The following is a 20,541-nucleotide window of genomic DNA, read 5'->3' on the forward strand; positions in this document are numbered from 1 at the left end:
TCCCTGCCACTAACTCTGCCTCAAAGGCTGCAAAACACCATGGAACTGCCTTGACACTGTCGAGCACCAATAACCTCTTCAGCACCAGGTACATTGTGATTCTGCCCCCCTAGTCCTTCTCTGAAGACCCCTAGAGACAATGATGACCCTTTGCCCCCTTGGTGCTGGAAACGAATAACCTTAAACAGTAAGACTGATTACTTTACCAACTACCCTACTGTCAGTATTCAGAGTGCAACCCTTTCCTTCATGAAACTGTCTGTCCTCTGTGTTCATTTACAGGGTGGGTTGTATTTTTTCATGTGCCAGAACTGTCTGTTGTAGTAATACTAAAGTAGACATTTTTAATGCAACCTGGACAGGACAGTCCTTTTTATCATTGGGTAATAATTGTATTTTTGCTGTGTTGCAACTAACCAACAATCCATGACCTTGTGGAGAGAAGCCTGTGGTTCCGTCCAGGTTACCAAAATTGGACAAGGAGGTCTTATAATTCACTTGTATTCCAATCTGTTCAGATCACTTCTGGTGTACTAGAGGTGTGGGGTGCACTGATGGTTTAGAGACCGATATTCATCCCTGGACCACTGATGCCCCTGAAGTTGATTCGTCACCATGGTAATGCTCTTTGTGATGGTTTTCCTGATCTCCAACTAAAACACCTTCCTGGAGAAACAAAATGTGAAACAAAATGCAGGTATACTTTTATGCTTTAATATTCCTAAATGAGCCGAAATAACAAGCTCTAGTGCTCTATATATTGCGGACCACCGACACAGAAACATTGGTCACCATGAATTTTAGATTTCGAAACAGGGATGACCAAGAGGTGGGTGTGCTGAGATCGTAATGTTCTGGTTGGCGAGTAAGCATATGATCATGTTTAGGAAGACACAGGTGCATGCAAACACTTCAAAGCAAAACATACCAGCTTGAACGCTATTATCTGTTCTACATACAGCAACTGAAGGGAGAATCTATATGCCATCTGATGGTCATTACAATTTAAAAGAACTTTTACTCCTTAAAGGGCTACTGGGTCAATTTAGAGGATATAGGGAATACACTGTGACTAATAGAACCACAGTCCAGAGTGGCAAGCAGACGTGTTTGCATTTTGCAAAACCCTATTCTAATGGGAAGGAAGAGTCTAGCCTTTGGATTTCTGCTAGGATCTTAACACTGTCATTGTTATAGACAAAAGTTCTCATTAGACATTTCCTCAAAATATAGATGCCTAAGACCAGCGTACCACACCTGTTATATAGTTTATGTGTACACCTTTGCATTTTAAACCTCACAAAAGACAAGTCTGTGTCTGCTGCTGCCGGCACATGAAGAATTTCCCTGAAAATATATATATTTTTTTAAATAGTTTCCTTCAAGACTGAATCTTCATGAAATCTTGCTGGCGTCAGCAAAGTATGTCTATGTACACTTGAAACACGGTAAATACTGAAAACCTTTTTGAGAACTATACTACAAGCACTATTTAATTATATTATACAAGGCTATAATCCTGGTAAACTTTATTCCAAACTGCACAACTCCTCGGGGCATCCCTTAAGTCAAAATGAAGTTACACAAAGTAATACAATTCTTAGCTCTACTCTTTTCTTGTAACAACTTTTTTTCCCAGTACCATTCAATGTGCCCTTCGAGAAAACCTATCTGAACGTAAACTCTCTCTATGAGGACTGCAGCATAAACTGAGGCCTCGACAATGTGAACTCTGGCTGACCTTTGAGCTAGAAGTGGAAATACTCCTCTTAAGCGAAAGGGCTAAGTTTGGGTCAACGTTTGTTCAGAATGGATTGTGTCTAGACATGTTCCTTGGGGAGATAATGGGGCTTGAGATTGGGGGTTCTGTTCAGCAACTCTCTCAGTGGGGCTTCATCCATAGGAGCTAATTGGGCCAAGCAGGTGGTGCCCAATTCTCTCAGACATAATGAATGTGGGAAGTAAGAACACTGAAGAAAATCCCATTCTGCCAATGCTAAAAAGGGTTCAGTAGTTTACTTTTTGGCAACAGCAGATATTTCACTTGGCCATGTTCTGTTGGGTGCATCGAAAGGTCTCTAGTAGCCCACCATGGAGTTGAAATGTGTCTGTTGGACTCCCCCCACATGCTTCCAGGTCCGATAACAGCTCAGCAGTATCCCCTACCAAAACTTCCTACAATGTATCCACAAAGACCATGGCTATTTTCTCTAGCATCTGTCTCTATTGCCTCGATAATGTTCATGTGGTGATTGGAGCCAGCAATGGCTTTGATCGGCTGTGATTTAATCCTGGTGCACATCACTTCCTACATGTAAGGTGTTTAGGAAGATTTCCTGGTAGGTCATGTTATTGGGCTAATCAATTTCAGAATTGTGGCCAGAGAAAAGTAAAAAAGGGTTCTTCAAATACATTTGTTTTTGTTGTTGGATTGCAATTCCACCAATTCAGTCCAGGCATTTTCCGCTAAACTGCCACACAACAGGACACTGGTCTCATCATGAGTTGGGAAGTATCCCGGCTGCAATACCGTCTGACTGTAATAGCCTTAGCACCCACCAGTCCAGCAGTATTACCGCTGGATTATGGGTTGGGTGTTACGGTAAATCCCCATTCCCCATTGGTTCCATTGTATCCAATGGGGCATTTGTGGTGCTAATACTGCAGGTTAATACATCCAGTGGGAATACTGCTGAAAACAGGACGCTAAATGGGATTTTCAACTCCAGAAAAATGCTGGAGGTAAAACAGCCATTTAGCGGCCAACTTTTGATAACGCCAGCCCTTAAATACGGTGGTAATACTGTTACCACCACATTTAAGGGCTACAGCCCAACTATTGATGAGGACCATAGGTGTAAACAGATTCTTAGTCCTAATACAAACTAAATGTCTCCTTACTTGGCTGAATACCTGCCGACTTAAACCTGCTTCCCGTGCTGTACTGCCAGCTCCCTGATATAATCAGCAGAATTTGCATCACTTTCTGCCTTATAGTCCCTAGTAAACACAATGAAATCAAATATCAATCTAATAACATCAATATGCCAAGGAATCTATCACTCAAGCAGCCCCAGATGATTCAGTTTGACCTAATTCTGGGATCTGGGAAAGGGGTTCTCTGAGGTGTGCAATGACGCAATCATGCTCTGGGGTTCTGAGGACGCAGGATGGACTTGATGAGTCCTTGAGTGGTGTTCACGAGTTCCCCCTGCTGGATCCTTTGTTGGATCCTATGCTTTTCATTTAAGGCTAGATAGTGATGCAGGCAGACTATCAGTTCTCACTGTAATTGCAATATCATTCGTTACTTCTAAAAAGTTGTCAGAGGGACAGAAAATGAGCTTTGGTGCAGTTAGCTTTTAGATGGGGCTTCCAGATCAATGAGAGATGAACGGTGACACCCAGGTAAAGGGAGATAGTCAAATTCGCCCATTTGGCACCACCTAGTAACACAACATACATTTTGTTCGAACACACAATATATGATCTTTCAGTTCTTAATTTTTAGGAAATTTAAAGCAACATATTGTTCATTTTCTGTCAGTTGTCCTTTCATAACGATAACTGTCTGGTTGAATATAACACTGTTATCTGGCTTGACAGGCTTGACTCTGGATAAACAGGGGGAGCAATTGCAACATCATACAATATGTGGAAGATTGAAATAATGCAAATCGAAAAGAAGCCGTCATTGTTGCAATATTTTAATCAACGATCCTACAGCCTATTTGATAATAAGTGTGTCAAGGATGGAGAGTTGGCCATGATTCATAGCAGGCCGTATTGAGACACTACGCAATTCGGTTGGAAACCATCAAAGCAGCAACACAAACTCATTTGGTGTCTCTGTGACCTCCAGATTACATCATCAAGAACAAAACAATGATACATTGTGATCATCCCAGATCTAGGACATGTCCAGATGAACAGGCAAATTGGTTTCCCCTTAAGCAACAACTGCAGCTTAATTGTGGGTCTTTAATATAATGAGCATTTAAAATACTATTCCGCCCATAAATTGTGAAGGCCAGCGAACTGCTCAGTCTTTCAAGCGTCAAAGGGAAGGATCCAATGGCAATGGTATACAAGGTCCCACCCTCTGGGACACAGATACTGAATTGGGAGTGTTGGGGCATTACATTTAGTGCCAAAGAAAATACTTTTGGTAATAACCTTCAGAGAAGGATGTTCCTCTAAACATTGAGCAATATGAGAGTAGCAGCTATCGCATACTCAAGGGGCCCCATTACGACCCAGGCGTTGGACCATGGTGCTAATAGCACCATGGTCCATGCCGGTAACTTACCGACTCCGCCATGGCGGAATGGGGAATTACCACCCCATTCCGAGGTTGGCGGGGCGGTAATTCCCCATGCCGCCATGGCCCTTCCCCATTCCCATTTTTGCCCCATAGAGCTCAAAGGGAATGGGGAAGGCGCTAATTACGGCACCGTAAATTACGGTGCCGTAATTAGCTCCTAGGTCCCTTTGCGGGTTGGTTTTTTAACGCTTGCTAAAAGCAGGCGTTAAAGTGCAATCCGCAAAGGGACCTCGTAATCAGGCGTTAAGGGTTTAACAGCGCCAACACCTTTTACGGCGCCGTTAACCCCTTAACGCCTGGATTGTAATGAAGCCCAAAGTCTTTTATTTTGTTAATAAGTGATGCAACATAACTTTAGAAGTACAAATAAAGAATATTTGTCTAATTCAGTATTCTTTCTACATTTTATGTTTCATGAATATTCCTTGCATAGTGTCAAAGTTATAAGCCACCCAAAAAGTTCTAAAGTGCTATATCTAAGGGGAAGCCAACTTAGCCATAACTATAGGGCCTCTATCACCAAACATTATAGTCTTGTGATTGCCGCACTATAGTTGATCATCAAGTTCCAAAGGAAACACGTAAATGTAATTGCTAATAACTTTTGACTTGCATGACGGATTTGACTGATATTCTGCAAACAAAAAGTTTATCACAGGCCCCCAGACTGGAAATTTTGGGAAAGGTTTGTTCAAAAGTGAAAAAATTATTAAGAAAGCAAACAAATGCTGTTTACGGCCTACTCCAATTCATTTCCCCACAGCGAAAAAATCAAAATGTTTGTGCAGCGCACAGCTAAAACCGCTGGATGGATTTGGACGAGGTATGAAACAACTTGTGTATGAAGCTTTGACTCATTTTACGGGAGAGGTCTAGGGTTATTCTGCCCAGTAGTTGTTAAAGTATTATAGCTATATCTCCCATGGTGCTTTGCAGCAGAGAGGCTTTTCAGAAATTAAATAGATGCAACTTTCTTTTTTGTTTGATGCAATAGAGATAATCAGAGTTATAATAGGAATATCCAGGGTTAGCCGAAAACAAAAAGTGGAAAAATGTGATTTGGAGGAGGAAAAAAGATGAAATGACACCAGGCTAGAGGTGGGGAGGGGGAAAGAGGACATCATGTGAAATTGGCGAGTTGAGAGTACCTGGGAACAAAGTTCAGAGCTTGAATGTTTTTGCATAACTAGGGTTATAGCAGGAATAACCAAGGTTAAAATAGAAAATGGGATTGGGAATGCAAGTGTGTCACACTAATAACCAGGGTTAATGTATGAATAACTAGGGTTATTTTACAGATACCCAAGGTAATTTGTAGTACATTACTATCATCAGGGTTATACTAAGTGCGGTTATGGTGGTTATGGGAAAAATATATATTTTCAAAAAGATGACAAAAAATAGATTACTACAAAAAAAAGTGGAATGTTTCAGCTACAGTGAGGTGGGGGGTAATGTGTGTGGCTGAAGGCTATGGCTACTGGGTTACTTTAAGGAACCGAATGGTGAAATATGGAAAGTGTCCATGGCCGAAGGTCATGACTAGTGGCCTGGTAGTGTTTTAAAAAAAGAGTGGGCACAGCCAAAGGCCATGCTCTCTTTGGCCCTGGCTAATGAGATAGTGGTCTTCAAAGACATGGAAAATGTCCACCACCACCTAGTCGGTGTAAAGGAAACATATTGTGGGACCATATACAGTGGTCACGGCTGAAGGTCATGACTAGTGGCATGGTAGTTTGTAAAATATACATTGGGCAAGGCCGAAGGCCAGGCTCACTGGCCAGGGAGAAAAGCCTTGTCTAGTGGGCCCAAAAGAGAAGGGGAACCTGGATAGTGCCCACCGCCAAAACCTGTTGCCACTGGACATGGCTGAAAGCCATATCTAGTGGCCCGGTAGTGTTATAAAATGTAGAGCGGGCACGCTATTGTGCTCAAAAGACATCAAAAGTGGCCACAGCCTTATACTGCTGCCACCTGGTTGATGTAAAATAAACATATTGTAGGAACATATACCGTGGACACAGCCAAAGACTGTACTCACTGGCCAGGACAGAAGACCCTGGATAGTTGGCCCAAAAGAGAGGCGGAACATGTGCAGTAGCCACACCCGAAGACCGTGGGTAGTGGCCCGGTTGTGTTTTAAAATTTAGAGTGGGCATGACCAAAGGCCGAACTCACTAGCCGGGGCCGAAGGCCCTGAATACAGGGCTTGAAAGTCATGGATAGTAGCCACGGCTACAGGCTGTGGCCACCTAGTGGTTGTACATTTAACATATTTGGGTATCATATACAAGGGTCAAAGCCAGAGACCCTGGCCATGGACCATTGCTGAGGGCCATTGCAAGAAGCTTGGCAGTGTTAAATATATATTGGGAATGGCCGAAGGCCCTAGCTAGTGAGCTCAAAAGAGAGCTGGGATGCGTGCAGTGGTCACCGCCAAAGGCCGTGGCAATTGGCCATGTCCTAAAGCCATGGCTAGTGGCCTGATAGTGTTTCAAGTCATAGAGTGGGCATGGCTGAAGGCGTGCTCACTCGCCAGGGCTGAAGGCCCAAGCTAGTGGGCTCAAAAGACATAGAAAGTGGGGACATATACAATGGATACGGCTGAAGGACGTGGCCACTGACCATGGCTGGAGGCTATGGCCGTGGCACACAGAATTCTATGGTATAGCAAAACCCATGAAATTCACTGAAAAAACCTTATTTAAAGTTTAGTTAAGTTGACCAGATTTATCGCAAACAAAACCCTTGAAATACAGAGGATGTGCGTAATCATGACCATCTTAACTCATTGCAAAGTCCATGAGCTCATACATTTTCCAAGAGAAGAGAATCACAATGACATACAAAATGGCATTAAGGGGGACAATACATTATGGGGGACATCAACAGGAGTGTGCTGTGTTAAGCCGGTCTTGACTTGTTTTTATCTCCGGGCTCTTGGTGACTGCTGTGATACATTGCACAAATGCAACTAATCACATTTAAGCAGCATGGAAAAGGTAATAAAATGACCGGCTGCAAGAATAACATATGTTCAGGTACTTTCACCCCAGTAGCGAAAATCAAAAGCTGGCACCATATATTAACTTAAATGTCAGGATGGAAAAAAGACCTAACTTGCCCTACGCAAAGGTGCGATTTCCCTAACTAAATAAAACTAAGAAAAGTCTGAGTCAAAGAGTTCAACAGAAGAATATGTCTGTGTCCAAAACCAATACTTGCCCTCACAACTAATCTATACAATGGGTAGGGATGTCAGCAACCAAAAGGAACAGTGTCCAACATAAAGTTCTGAGTATTTTCCAGCGTGCAGCTTCCTTTGAGCTCCCTCCCACAAGTAAGAAACAGTAACAGCAAAAAGTCTCAAAATTACGTCTCTTGAGTTCAGGATGATACAGTTTTAACCAGTACTTGAGGGTCCCTACCCCAGTTTAGTTTAGTTTAGTTTATTGATTTGTATTGCGCACCAGACTCGAGGGTATGAGGGCGCATGAGCAGCATGGTTATTCAAAGCTTGTTTACAGGTTGCTTATACATTGCATTACATAATTATAGTGTGACAGTGAGGACATGAATACAGTTTGGCAGGAAGGAGATAATGCAGTACATATATTTAAAGGATTACATATATTACATATATTTTACAAATGTACATATAAGCATACAAAACAGAAAGCAACCGAGTGGTGTTAGAGGTGTTAATGGTTCGTGTTCTTTATCCAATGGATGTAGTTGTGTCTAAAATGTGAGTAAGGTTGGGGTGTTCTGAGAGATGATGGTAAGGAGTTCCAGTGTTGAGGTGCTTTCACCTGGAAGCTGTTGCCTCCCATTTTGGTGCGTTTAAACCTGGGGACAGTGAGCAGGTTGGCGTTGGAGGTTCTGGTGGGTCTGTTGGGGATGGGTTTGCGTATTCTGTCTGCCAGGTAGCGTGGGGCAGCGTTGTTCAGGCATTTGTGGGTGAGCTTAGAGCTGTGTTCCAAGTAACACAGTTCTAAGCACAAAAGAACCTTGAGACTCCTGTCCCAAGTCAGTAATTTGCACCTGCATGTGCTCTGTGCTATGCTGTAAACACCATATCTGAACTGATCTGTAACAAGTAATACTGGGCGGCTTCTTTGTAACCCTTAATCAAGCCTTCTTAAGCTCTGACATAGCGCCTCGATGCCTGCGGGCTGCCATGTGCTCTACAAATTTAAATAAATAAATAAGTAAACAAATAAATAAATAATGGGTTCAAGTCTCAGGGTTCCCTTCCACAAGACTTAATTTCTGCAGCACAAAAATATCCTTTGTCTTTTTAAAGTTCTTTGTCACACCTGTGTCTTCCTTTTATGGTTTTGTTTTTTATGTACAAATTCTGTTTTGGAATAAACTTCAAAATTTTTGTTAATTCTGCTTTCGATGTAAATTTCTGTTGAAAATTCACATAATTTATTTTAGAATACAGCATACTGGTTTCACTTAGATTTAAAGCATCAAAAGGTTTTACTCAAATTTAAAGTTCTGCTTCACTTCTGAACTTAATATGTAACAGTTCTGTTATTTTGTAAGGTTTTTACTGAGTTCGGCATTCAATAGATATTGGTTGTACAACATTGGTTGTAATTGCTAAGGTTTTTATTCTGTACGGGTTGCGCTCAGAACACACTTTCCCTTCAACCCGCTGCGTAATGTTTCTTTAATTTACTTCCACAGAAATGCCCAGCATTCAGAGACTTTCGAGAACGTATTTCCTCCAACACATGACCACTCTGATACAAAGTATTCCTAGTATTTCAATATTTGACAATGGATTGAATCGGAGACCTTCGAAAACATGTTTCCTCAAACACGCAACTACTCTGATACAATGTATTCCTCAAACAGACAAGTTCAAACGCTTATGCACTGGGTTTCTCAACTGCCAGAAACTCAATGGTCACATTCACATGCTTCCCAGCAGTGTGGATAAGACAGCCTTCTGCCCTTCACGTTGGGGGTCCAACTCCTGCCCCTCAGGAACCCCTTTGGCGACCTCCTGACAAAAAGGAACAAGCATCTTAACCACAGGGAAATGGGGCAGCCTCTAGACACGGCTCCCTTCACAATGTTCGGTCTGTTCCATGGAGACCCAGCTCCTATGCCGTGCTTCTATAGACCGCCTCTCTCTGCAGACCTCAGCGTTTCGGCATGGTTTCCAATTAAATGTCCCTGCTACTAAAGCTGGTCTTCTTGCTGCTTCTCCTGTCACTCTCTTTGCTGGTGTGCTGGTCTCCTTTTATACACCTGCAGCCCCTTCACATGTTGCAGTTGTGGAGGTCCAATCAGCCCTGCCTGACCACAATTAAAGGGACATGCCTGACCTTCACTGCTCTTAACAGGCAGCTTCCTCCTTCCAGTAACCGAGAGGTAAAAGTCATTGCTCTTAGTTGCCTCTTCTTCTTCTCAGTACCGTCAGGGTTTACATGTGGGGAAGCAAGGGCAGCTGACTTACAATAAGCTATAAAGGTCGGGAAGGGTTGGGTTGGTCATCAGTAGGGAAAGGGGATACCATGTCTCGCCGAAGGGCTCCTCACTCCCCGTCCCCACTGACCCTTCGCTCCGGGTGATCCTCATGAGCTTCTTTGCCCCCAGGGTCGGGATCCAACATAGGCGGTCGTTCCCTGGCCATCTGCACAGAGGATCCAAGGGGTTTAGGAGTGAGGCAAAAATTAGACAATTGGCATTATTCCCCCCATCTTCACAGTGAAACTACAAATACCAGATTGTAATTCAGCAAAAGGCATCAAATTGTCTCTAAATGCAATTATTTCAAGGACTGACAGCAGCACATTTGAAATAAAATGTGGATGCCTTTTGTTTTCTTAGTATATTATGCGATATTTAAAACTAACAAAACACACAGCAACTGGAATTGTGGAGTGTCTCACATCCATGCAGCAACCGTGTCCGACCGCGCTTAGCTTCAAAGCGAGGAAGTTGCCTATACCCTCATGCAATGTTGCTCTAATTGGTCTTTTATATTGCACTTGCCTGCTAAGCAACATGGCATGAGGAGCCAGCTGCTATCTTGCTTTGAATCTTATCAGTTTCATACCTGGTTCCTGCCTGGATGAGGGTCGTGGATGCTTAAATCATGGGATGTTTTACCCCGACATCACTGTACCTGTCAAAATATCTTTTTACTTTTTTCTTTTTACTATTTCTATAGCCGCGGGTACAATCTACAGATAACTTTGGCTATCTGTAGTCATTTTTATATATGAACTACAGATAGCCATGGTTATCTATAGTTTATTATAGCCACGAATATCAGAAAAACTGTTGGAAGAAAATGCATTTGAAGCATGTTCCATAACATATAATAGAATAAAAGATAGTTTGCATCTTGCATAAAAGATCCATTTACTGTACACTAGCTTCTGGTTCCCCAGAGGTAGCTCCTGCCTATCGGGTGATGCCTGATACCCAGGAGCTACTTTTTGCTCCTGGTAAACACAGTAATGTTCACCCCTGCATGGTGTCACCCAAATATATAATTCCTTATTGAACTCTGTTAGGCAAAAAGTGTACAATTGTGGCATTATTCCCCCCACCTTGACTGGGAGACTACAAATACCAGAATGCAATTCAGCAAAAGGCAAAACATTTGTCTCTGAGTGCAATACTTTCAAGAACTGACACTAGCATGGTTTACCCAAAAAATAATGTGGATGCTGTGTGTTCTCTTAGTTTGATAATGTGATATTTAAAATGAAGAAATCACACAACACTGAACTGTCTCCCATCCATGTAGCAACCGATACCAACCATACTTAGCTTTAAAGTGAGGAAGAGGCCTTCCCCGAAAGGCCATGTTGCTCTAAGCAGTTTTGTAAGTTGAGTTCACTTATTAGGCAACATGGAGTGAGGGGGCTGGCCTTTTCTTTGCTTTGCAGCTAAGCAGTGTCATTCCTGGTTACTGCATGGATGAGAGACCTGAGTCGCTAGTGATTTTTCACCCCTGATGTCGCTGTCGCTGCAAATATATCAATTTTTTAAATTATGTATAAAAGATTGCAGGCTTTGAGAACTCACAGTGTTTGGGAAAATGAATTGGAAGTATGCCGCAACTTTGGAAAAAAAAATATTTTGTCTTTTAATAACTTTTTATTTTTTAACAAATATTTACCAACTGTGCAGTCAGGGCGCAGGGGTGATCGCACGTCCCTTATCACTTACAAAACTTTGTCCAAACCGGTTACTTGAATCAATAGGTTTTTCTGAGGCTCCTAATGGAGTCCGACTTATCTTGACGATAGGGCTGCGATATATATATATATATATATATATATATATTCAGTAAAAAAACGTTGTTAACGGGACATTATGGTTAAGTTACGCAACTAAAAACCTATGAAATTCAGTGAAAAAACTTTGTTAAAGGGACGTTATGGTTCCAAGTAAAACCGAAAAACCCCTGAAATTCGCCAGTTATGGTAAGCTAAGCAACCATAACTCGCGCAACCACCGTGCACTGCTAAGCCTAACACCCAGGACATCAAAGATGACATCACAAATGTCATTGATGACATCACAGATGACATCACATGTCTGACTCCCCCTTTTTTCCTTTCCTGACATATCTAGGCCACATGATTTTCTTCAGTAACAGTCAGGAACTAAAAACTGTAAATGACTATATTCGTAGACTTATCCTTCAAGTATGTTCTTAGAATAATTCCCTTATGGTCCAGTCATATCATATGAAACATATACCTAGGGGAAGACACAACCTTGAAAGACAGCAATCCTTTTTGTGCATTAAAATTATCAGTAGAGTTATCAGCACTTTCTGATACTTTTGATGTTTTTTCATTACTGTACTTTCCCTGTATATGCTCATATTTTTATATGTTGTACTCACACTATTTTCCTTAGGGTCCAGACACATCATGTGATATATATAGATGGGTAAGTAACAGCTTTGAAAAAGAGCAATCATTTCTCTGCATAAAGGTAATCAGTTAGGTTATGAACACTTTCTGCTACTATTGCTGTTTCTTTTTCTTACTTCAATTCCCGTGTATATATTCATATTTGTATCTGGTGTTGTCTCTTTGTGATTTGTCTATAATAATGCAATTATGTAGTAAGTGGGTTTTATTACCTACTTATCACAAGTTTCACTGTACGCAAAACTCTAATATGAAAACAGTTATCATTTCACTATTCAACATGGCAAGCTTATTAATATTGCACCTCCATCATGTATGCTGCACACAATTCCTATGTTTCTACATGAGTACCTTAGTATACTGGATTGAAGTTAATAATAGAACGTTATTTATATCAATGCATAGCTTAATGCACTGATTAGCACTTGATATTTATTGCAATAATCTTTTACACTTTTTTTATTAACATTACCCTTAGAATCCCTTGTACAGACTTTTCCTAAAAGGTAAATGCACATGTGATGTTATCAGTGATGTCATCAATGACATTTGTGATGTCATCTTTGATGTCCTGGGTGTTAGGCTTAGCAGTGCACGGTGGTGGTGCGAGTTATGGTTGCTTAGCTTACCATAACTGGCGAATTTCAGGGGTTTTTCGGTTTTACTTGGAACCATAACGTCCCTTTAACAAAGATTTCTCACTGAATTTCATAGGTTTTTAGTAGCGCAACTTAACCATAACGTCCTGTTAACAAAGTTTTTTTACTGAATTTCATAGGTTTTTAGTAGCGCAAGTTAACCATAAACTCCCGTTAACAAACTTTTTTCATTAGCACGCAGACAATATACAAAGATGGAGTGTAAAAAGCAATTTCTCTGGGATGGCTTTACACAGAATGTTTAGCAAAGTAAGAATTTATGCTTTTCACAGTGAAGGTCAGCTGCTTCAATTTTTTGCTCGCTGGCCGGAGTGGCCCACGACTCACACTATAAGGTTCTATTGTTTTTTGACCTCGACAGACAAGGATCGTGCCAAAAGACTTCTTTTGAAGGAGGGGTGCAAAAACGTAAGAGACGATAAGGATGATATTTCTGAAACTAAACCGCTTTTAAATATTATATCACTATGAGAAAGATCGTTGGCACAGACGGAATCATATTTAGGGACTGCATTACGCGTAGACATTGGAAAATGCCAATATAATGTAAGTAACCCTTTAGATTATTTTATACCAGAATATAATAACAATAGCGTGGCGTTAAAGCCCGGTTAAGTTCAATGTGGCATATTGTTTTGTGCCGCGCACTATCACCGCCGAAGTGGTCCCCCGGCGCTCAGACGGCTCTGAAAAAGGCACAGGAGAGAGGGTGGGTTAGTGGGAATAAATTAACATACTCCGTTGCACTATCCTCGCTAGCAAATAGTTTCACGCCCTAATAAATAAAATGAATATTTTTAATGAAGACTAGCTCGTGAGACTAATTTATGTTTTTAAAACAGGTACATCCTTCCCTACTGTCAATGCCATGATTTTCAGACCCCTGCCGACGGATTTTTTAACTGCCAGTTGCAGCTACTTCTAAACAACTTCATGACCCTCACCATTTTATGGGACAATCGCCAAGGACCAATATGCCCTTACGCTGTACTAGCGGATAGAAGCAACATACCAACCATTATGGTGGTCTAATGCCTCGTTGTTGGAACAGCCTTCCGATTATCAGTGCAAACATAGTGCTTCTTTTATCATAAACCAACACCCTGTGTACCGCAAAGGAACAGCGCATGACTCAAGATGAACTTTTGCGGATCGACAGCAAAGACAAATGCAAATCGCTGAATATTCTCTAAACATTTGATGTCAAATAAAAGTACTTTACGAAATGTACAATCTTGCTGTTTGCTTTTAAATCACAGTTTCATATTCTGAATTTCGGTGCACTGTGTTGTGAGATAATCTGTGTTGTTTTCCGGGTTCTGTGTAAAGTCACGTAGGACTGGAGACGACTGGGCCTTACACGGTACTAGCAGCTAGAAGCAGCATACCAATCATTATGGTGGTCTAATGCCTCGTTGTTGGAACAGCCTTCCGATTATCAGTGCGACCATAGTGCTTCTTTTATCATAAACCAACACCCTGTGTACCGCAAAGGAACAGCGCATGACTCAAGATGAACTTTTGCGGATCGACAGCAAAGACAAATGCAAATCGCTGAATATTCTCTAAACATTTGATGTCAAATAAAAGTACTTTACGAAATGTACAATCTTGCTGTTTGCTTTTAAATCACAGTTTCATATTCCGAATTGTGGCGCGCTGTGTTGTGAGATGATCTGTGTTGTTTTCCGGGTACTGTGTAAAGTCGCGTAGGACTGGAGACGACTGGGCATGTTTGGCTACGCACCCTGAAACGTCACGGAGAGAGACGGGGAATATGAATGCTTTGATAATGTGAGGCTTAGGGGCGAGAGATATGATTTAGTGTCACAAAAGCAGGTCAGCCAGGTCGATGGGGCAAGTGATAGGATTATCACATAATGTCGGCGCACAGCAGCCTGATTTATCGTTTGTTTAGTGGACAAAAAGTCGGGTAAGGCCCATAGGAAATTGTAATGTCAACGGACATAAGGAGGGTTCTTAGAACACTTTCAACCTGACAACGAACAATACGAACAGCGTTCTCAGAACACCCCCTTTTTGTTTAATTGCAAACATTACCTCCACGTCCACTCTTCCTCGTCCCAGTACTTACTTCATGAGTCCCCTGCCTCCGACACAGGACCTTCTTCTATTTCTTTAAATTCCTATAACTCCTCCACCACATCCACATCACTCAGTTTCATATTACCAAGCCGGAGCATGGGACCTTCCACGCAGGGAGGGTGAGGAGGGTCGTGAGTACTGTGACGAGGTAGAGTAGGACTAGGAGTAATGAAGATTACCGGTAAGTAATCAGAGCATTTCAGGACACCGCGAGTGTTCTAAGAAACACATTCAACTTGCCAGAGTACAATACGGACAGCGTCCTCAGGACACCCCCATTTTATTTATGTACGAACATTTAAGGACACCGCGAGTGTTCTTAGCTCAATTTTAGCTTGCTTGCGAACAAAACAGACACATACTCCGTCCTCAGAACACCCCACCATTTAGTTTATTTAGAAAATTTCAGAACAGCCGTGTTATCCGCAGACAAGTCGAACACAACAAAAGTGTCTAGCACATAAAATAAAACAGAACATTGAACCTATCTCATACTCCCCCACCCTCCCCAAACACTCTTACACACCAACGCACTCCACTAAATACAATTTTTAATCCAAGTTTCACCGCGCTGTCCGCGGTCGTCGGCGAATGCAAGATGGCGGGCGCCACAGAAAATCTGACGCGCTTCACGCACCACGCCGTCCAATCAGCGAACACATCGCATATCCGCGGACATCACGCAAGCCGCTCTGCCAATCAGGGCACTGTCCGTGGAGCGAACCGGGAAAGCCGTCCGCGCAGCGACCGGAGGTATCACTCATTTTTTTGCCTTACATTTTGGTCATTTTAAAAAAAACTACTGGACGGATTTACACCAAATTTGCAAAAGCACGCTTTCGGGACCAAGCCCCCGCTCCTGCCGCAAATTTGGTTTAAATCCGTCCAGCGCTTTGGGCTGTAGGCGCAAAGTTTTTTCCCATTATGTCTATGGGAAAAAACAAAAGTTTTGTGACCCCCCCTATAACTTTGCCCCCCCTGGGCCAAACCTCTCCAAACTTTCCAAAAAATTCAGAATGGGCCATATAATTTTTTTTGCTAAGTTTGGTGAGGATTCATCAAGAGGGAGCAAAGTTATAAGCCACCCAAAAAATGATCTTCCTATGAAAACACCAACTTAACCATAACTACATGGACGCTACCGCCTCCATGTAATATATATATATATATATATATGTATATATATATATATATATATATGCATATATATAATGAAAAAACATTGTTAAAGGAACGTTATGATTACAAGTACAACCAAAACCCCCCCAGAAATTCACCAGTTATGGTACGCTAAGCAACCATAACTCGCTTCACCACCGTGCACTGCTAAGACTAACAACCAGGACATTAAAGATGACATCACAAATGTCATTGATGACATCACTGATGACATCACATAACTGGACCACTTGCTTTTGTTTACTGACATGATTAGGTTCATTTTTTGTTTTTACTGACAATGAGAATATCTCAAAATTAAAAGGTGCTATATATCTACACATTAACCTTTTTATATGTTCTTAAGTACTTTCTTAAAGTTTAATCTGAGCTTAAAGTGCACATACATGGGACAATAAGCAGGCCTCAAACACATCATTAATTTGTGTACATGATGATTAACTGTAATGTTATTGTCATGTTTTGGTGCTGTTGTTTCTTTCTTCCTTCCTTTAATTTCCCGGTAGGTGCTTCTAATTTGTATGCATTGTGTGTTTTATATGTATTTCTTCTACTAACACAAGTGTGTTGTAAATTTTCAATTATTACCTATTTATTCCATGTTTAACATTACTGAAAACTCTCCTAAAATCGCAATTATTTTTTTTACTATCGGAAATTACCAGACAAAAAATAGTGTACTTCTATGGTGCATGCTGCAACCATTTCCTATATGCATGTATCACTAGGTTCCGCTATTAACAACAACACTAGAATATAATGATTTGTTTGCCTGAGCACATTGTTTGATACATTAAGTAGTTCATGAAAGGTCTTCAAATCACCCCTAACATCTTGTTACCAACATTATAAACACAACCCCTTGTAGGAAGTGCTTATTAAAATGAATTGAAAATGCAACGTCATCATTTACATTTGTGATGTCATCTTTCATGTCCTGGGTGTTAGTCGTAACAGTGCACAGTTGGGGCGCAAGTTATGGTTGCTTAGCTTACCACATAACTGGCGAATTTCTGGGTTTTTTCAGTTTTACTTGTAACCATAATGTCCCTTTAACAACGTGTTTTCACTGAATGACATAGTTTTTTTTTAGTGCAACTTAACCATAACGTCCCTTTAATAAAGATTTGTCAGTGAATTTCATAGATTTTTACCAGTGCACCCTCAATTTCCTACAACTTACTAATATCAAACTTACCCCAATATATCACCATTGGTGTCCAATTTACACAGTTTCACCATAAAACTCTGTCATTTCCCAACTTCTAGCATCATTTTTGAACACTTCTATATAATTTATGCAACTGTTTCCACTGTTTTTGTGTTCATCGACGTTCGCAAACATCTGACTTCATAGCAGACTTTCCGGACAGTGTCACGTGACCATGCATGCGCGGCATAATGACGTGTTCGTTAATGCATCTGCACTTCGCAAACGGGTCCGTGCTTCGCTAACTGTTTGGACTTTCATTTTTCAGCTCATATGGGAACTTTGAAGCTCAAAACGTACCATTGCACAGCTCCTACACCTGTTCTTTCTCATTATCCATTAACAATCTAGCACACAGCACATACTTGGAAGAATATTAGCAAAACTATTGCCATCTCTCCTCACCAAAAGCCACCACCACCACCGGCTGGAGGACCTACACAATGAAAGAACTGCAGTACTTAAAAAGACAATGACGAGAGCCAAGAAGATGAGGTAGAGGAAGTGCCTACCTCTAGCAGCCAAAGAGAATCATCAGGGTGGCACTGATGGGAATGAACCAAAGGCTAAAGCTAACAAAGTGAAATGCACTAGGGCAACGTTGTATTCAATACTCCATGAGACACCACACCAAATACAACCACCACAATGCTCTCAGAAAGGCTGTTCTTTTCTTAGGAAGTAGTAGACTGTCTTTCTCTACCTCATCTTCCTCAGTCAACACTGTAACCACACAACCTACTTCTGTGGGACATAAAATCCCACCAGCTACCTTGCAAGTGATAGAAGAGGCTGTTGATCCATATATTTCAAAGACAACAGTACTCTGTATATACTGCAACACACAACTCTGCAGGGGGGAGCAATTTCAAAGTGCTTTTGAAAGTGTAATCAAGGAGCATGAGAAACACTGCACCCTACCTTAGATGTAACACAAGCACAACATCTTACCCTGTCCACCTGCCCTTCCATATTTGTGGTTGGTGCCTCTTCCATCATTTCCCTCCCCACCAAACATGCTGACCTCTCCTGCAAAAAAATAAAAACACCAACAAAATGTTTCCATTTCACAGTAAAAAAATAGAACTAAAAAAAACATATTATAGACTCCATCTACTTTACATTTCTCAGAAAAGTAGTTAAACTCAATAAGATTCTCCAACATTTCCGTTAGCATTTTGCTATATGCTAATTGCAATAATGCACAATTGTATACTAGAGACAAATATAAAAGGACAGAAACAATTTTCGGTCCCAAATATTTTTCTCTAGCATACAATAAGGACCATAATCGATGGATGTCACGGTGGTCCGCCACTGACTAACTACTGGAGCAGAGGAGTCCCAAGGGTGGGATGCATCTTAACCGTAACGTCACTTTAACAATGTTTTTTTCTGTCATTTTAATACATTTGTATAAGCAATATGTTTTATGATCTTACATCACTGTATATAAGTTATTAACAATTCCTTTTTCCATATATATCAAAGAACTATAAACCTCCTTTAAAAAACCTATTTTTTGCAATAACTACTTATGTCTGTCATTATCACCAACACATGCAGGGGATGCAAATCATTGTTCGATTGCCTACGACATAAGACTCCACCATTACTGCATCCCCACCAAACATACCCCTACTATTCACTGCACCTACCTGCATCCTAGCTCACTGTCCACTGTAGCCTAATAATGTGACCAATGGCCAGTGCTCATTGCTTGCAGCCATGTGCAGTCTCCAAATCCATGGGGCATGTACTTCGGCCATGCCACGTTCCCCAAAGAGCAAATCATAGTACACATTTGTGTTTGCAGCTAGCCAGGCCCAAAACCCAGACACCACATTTATATCACTAGTTTTTGTACTTACATTCTTACACTTTGGAAAAATATAACACAAGATGTATTTCCCAAATTATGCTTTCTGGGCCTTGCTGATGCTCGTTGTCACAAGTAGAATATTTGATCCCATTCAAACCTACCGCTTCCCCCATGCTGCAAGCCCCAGTAAGAAAATTATAATACACATTTCTCCTTTGTGATGGCCAGGCCCATTGCCCATACACCAATGTTACGTCACTGTGTTGTGTACTTACATTTTCACAGTTTCAAAAAAATAAAACACAGGACTTATATGCAAAACCATGCTTTGAAGTTCCTGCTGATCCTCCTCATACATATTTGCTACAATCCCATCCAGCACTTCAAACTGTACCCATGAGCAAAACATGTTTTCCCATTCAAACCTATCCCGATTTCGAAAAACATTTCCACAAAGCCAGTCCCTGGTGGTCATCCCCACTTTAATACCATTGCTGCCCCCTCGTGGTCATGGCCAGTAGCCAAATGGCCATGACCCAGACAATCTGGCCACTGCCCATGGCCACAGGCTACACCTCAGTCATCAAAGTTATATCACTATTTTTGTACCTACATTATGACACTTTTCAAAAAATAAAACAGGACACATTTGCAAAACCATGCTTTTGGGTACTTGCCAAGGCTCCTCACTCAAGTTTTCTGCAAATCCGTCCATGTTTTATTCTTGAAAGGTGTCAAAATGTACATACAAAACAGGGTCATATAAATTATCCCCCACTTTACAAAATCCATTGTATCCTTGGACACACATTCAAGGTTGTGTCTATAATCTGTTTACAAAATTTTGTACAGATTTGTCAAACGGCACCAAAGTTATAAGCATAAAAAAATATTGACACCCCCATCAAAATGTGCCCCCTCTTGACAAAATCCCATCAAACTTTGCAAAAGCATTCAAGGGTGGGTCTAAAATAGTTTTGCAAATGTTTGTGCAGATTGGTCAAACAGCACCAAATGTATAAGCCGTTCAAACATTTTGGGACCCCCCTCTAATTTTGCCCCCACTTTGCGAAACAGCAACAAACTTTGCAGAAACATTAGGGGTTGGATCTAGAATGATATTGCAAGATTTCATGCAGTTTCGTTGATAGGCCCCAAAGTTATAAGAGATCCAAAAACTGCTTTTCACCAACCCTCTAATTCAGAAATAGGCATGCACGGCCCCACACATCTCAGACATCTGCAAACATCACAGGGCTGCCCTGGACATCCAGACTGTTCGTGGATTTTGGGGATGAAAAACATATATTTTTATGCCCATA

This window comes from Ambystoma mexicanum, chromosome 5p (genome assembly GCF_040938575.1).
Source record: "Ambystoma mexicanum isolate Mex_15411 chromosome 5p, UKY_AmexF1_1, whole genome shotgun sequence".
Lineage (NCBI taxonomy): Eukaryota > Metazoa > Chordata > Amphibia > Caudata > Ambystomatidae > Ambystoma > Ambystoma mexicanum.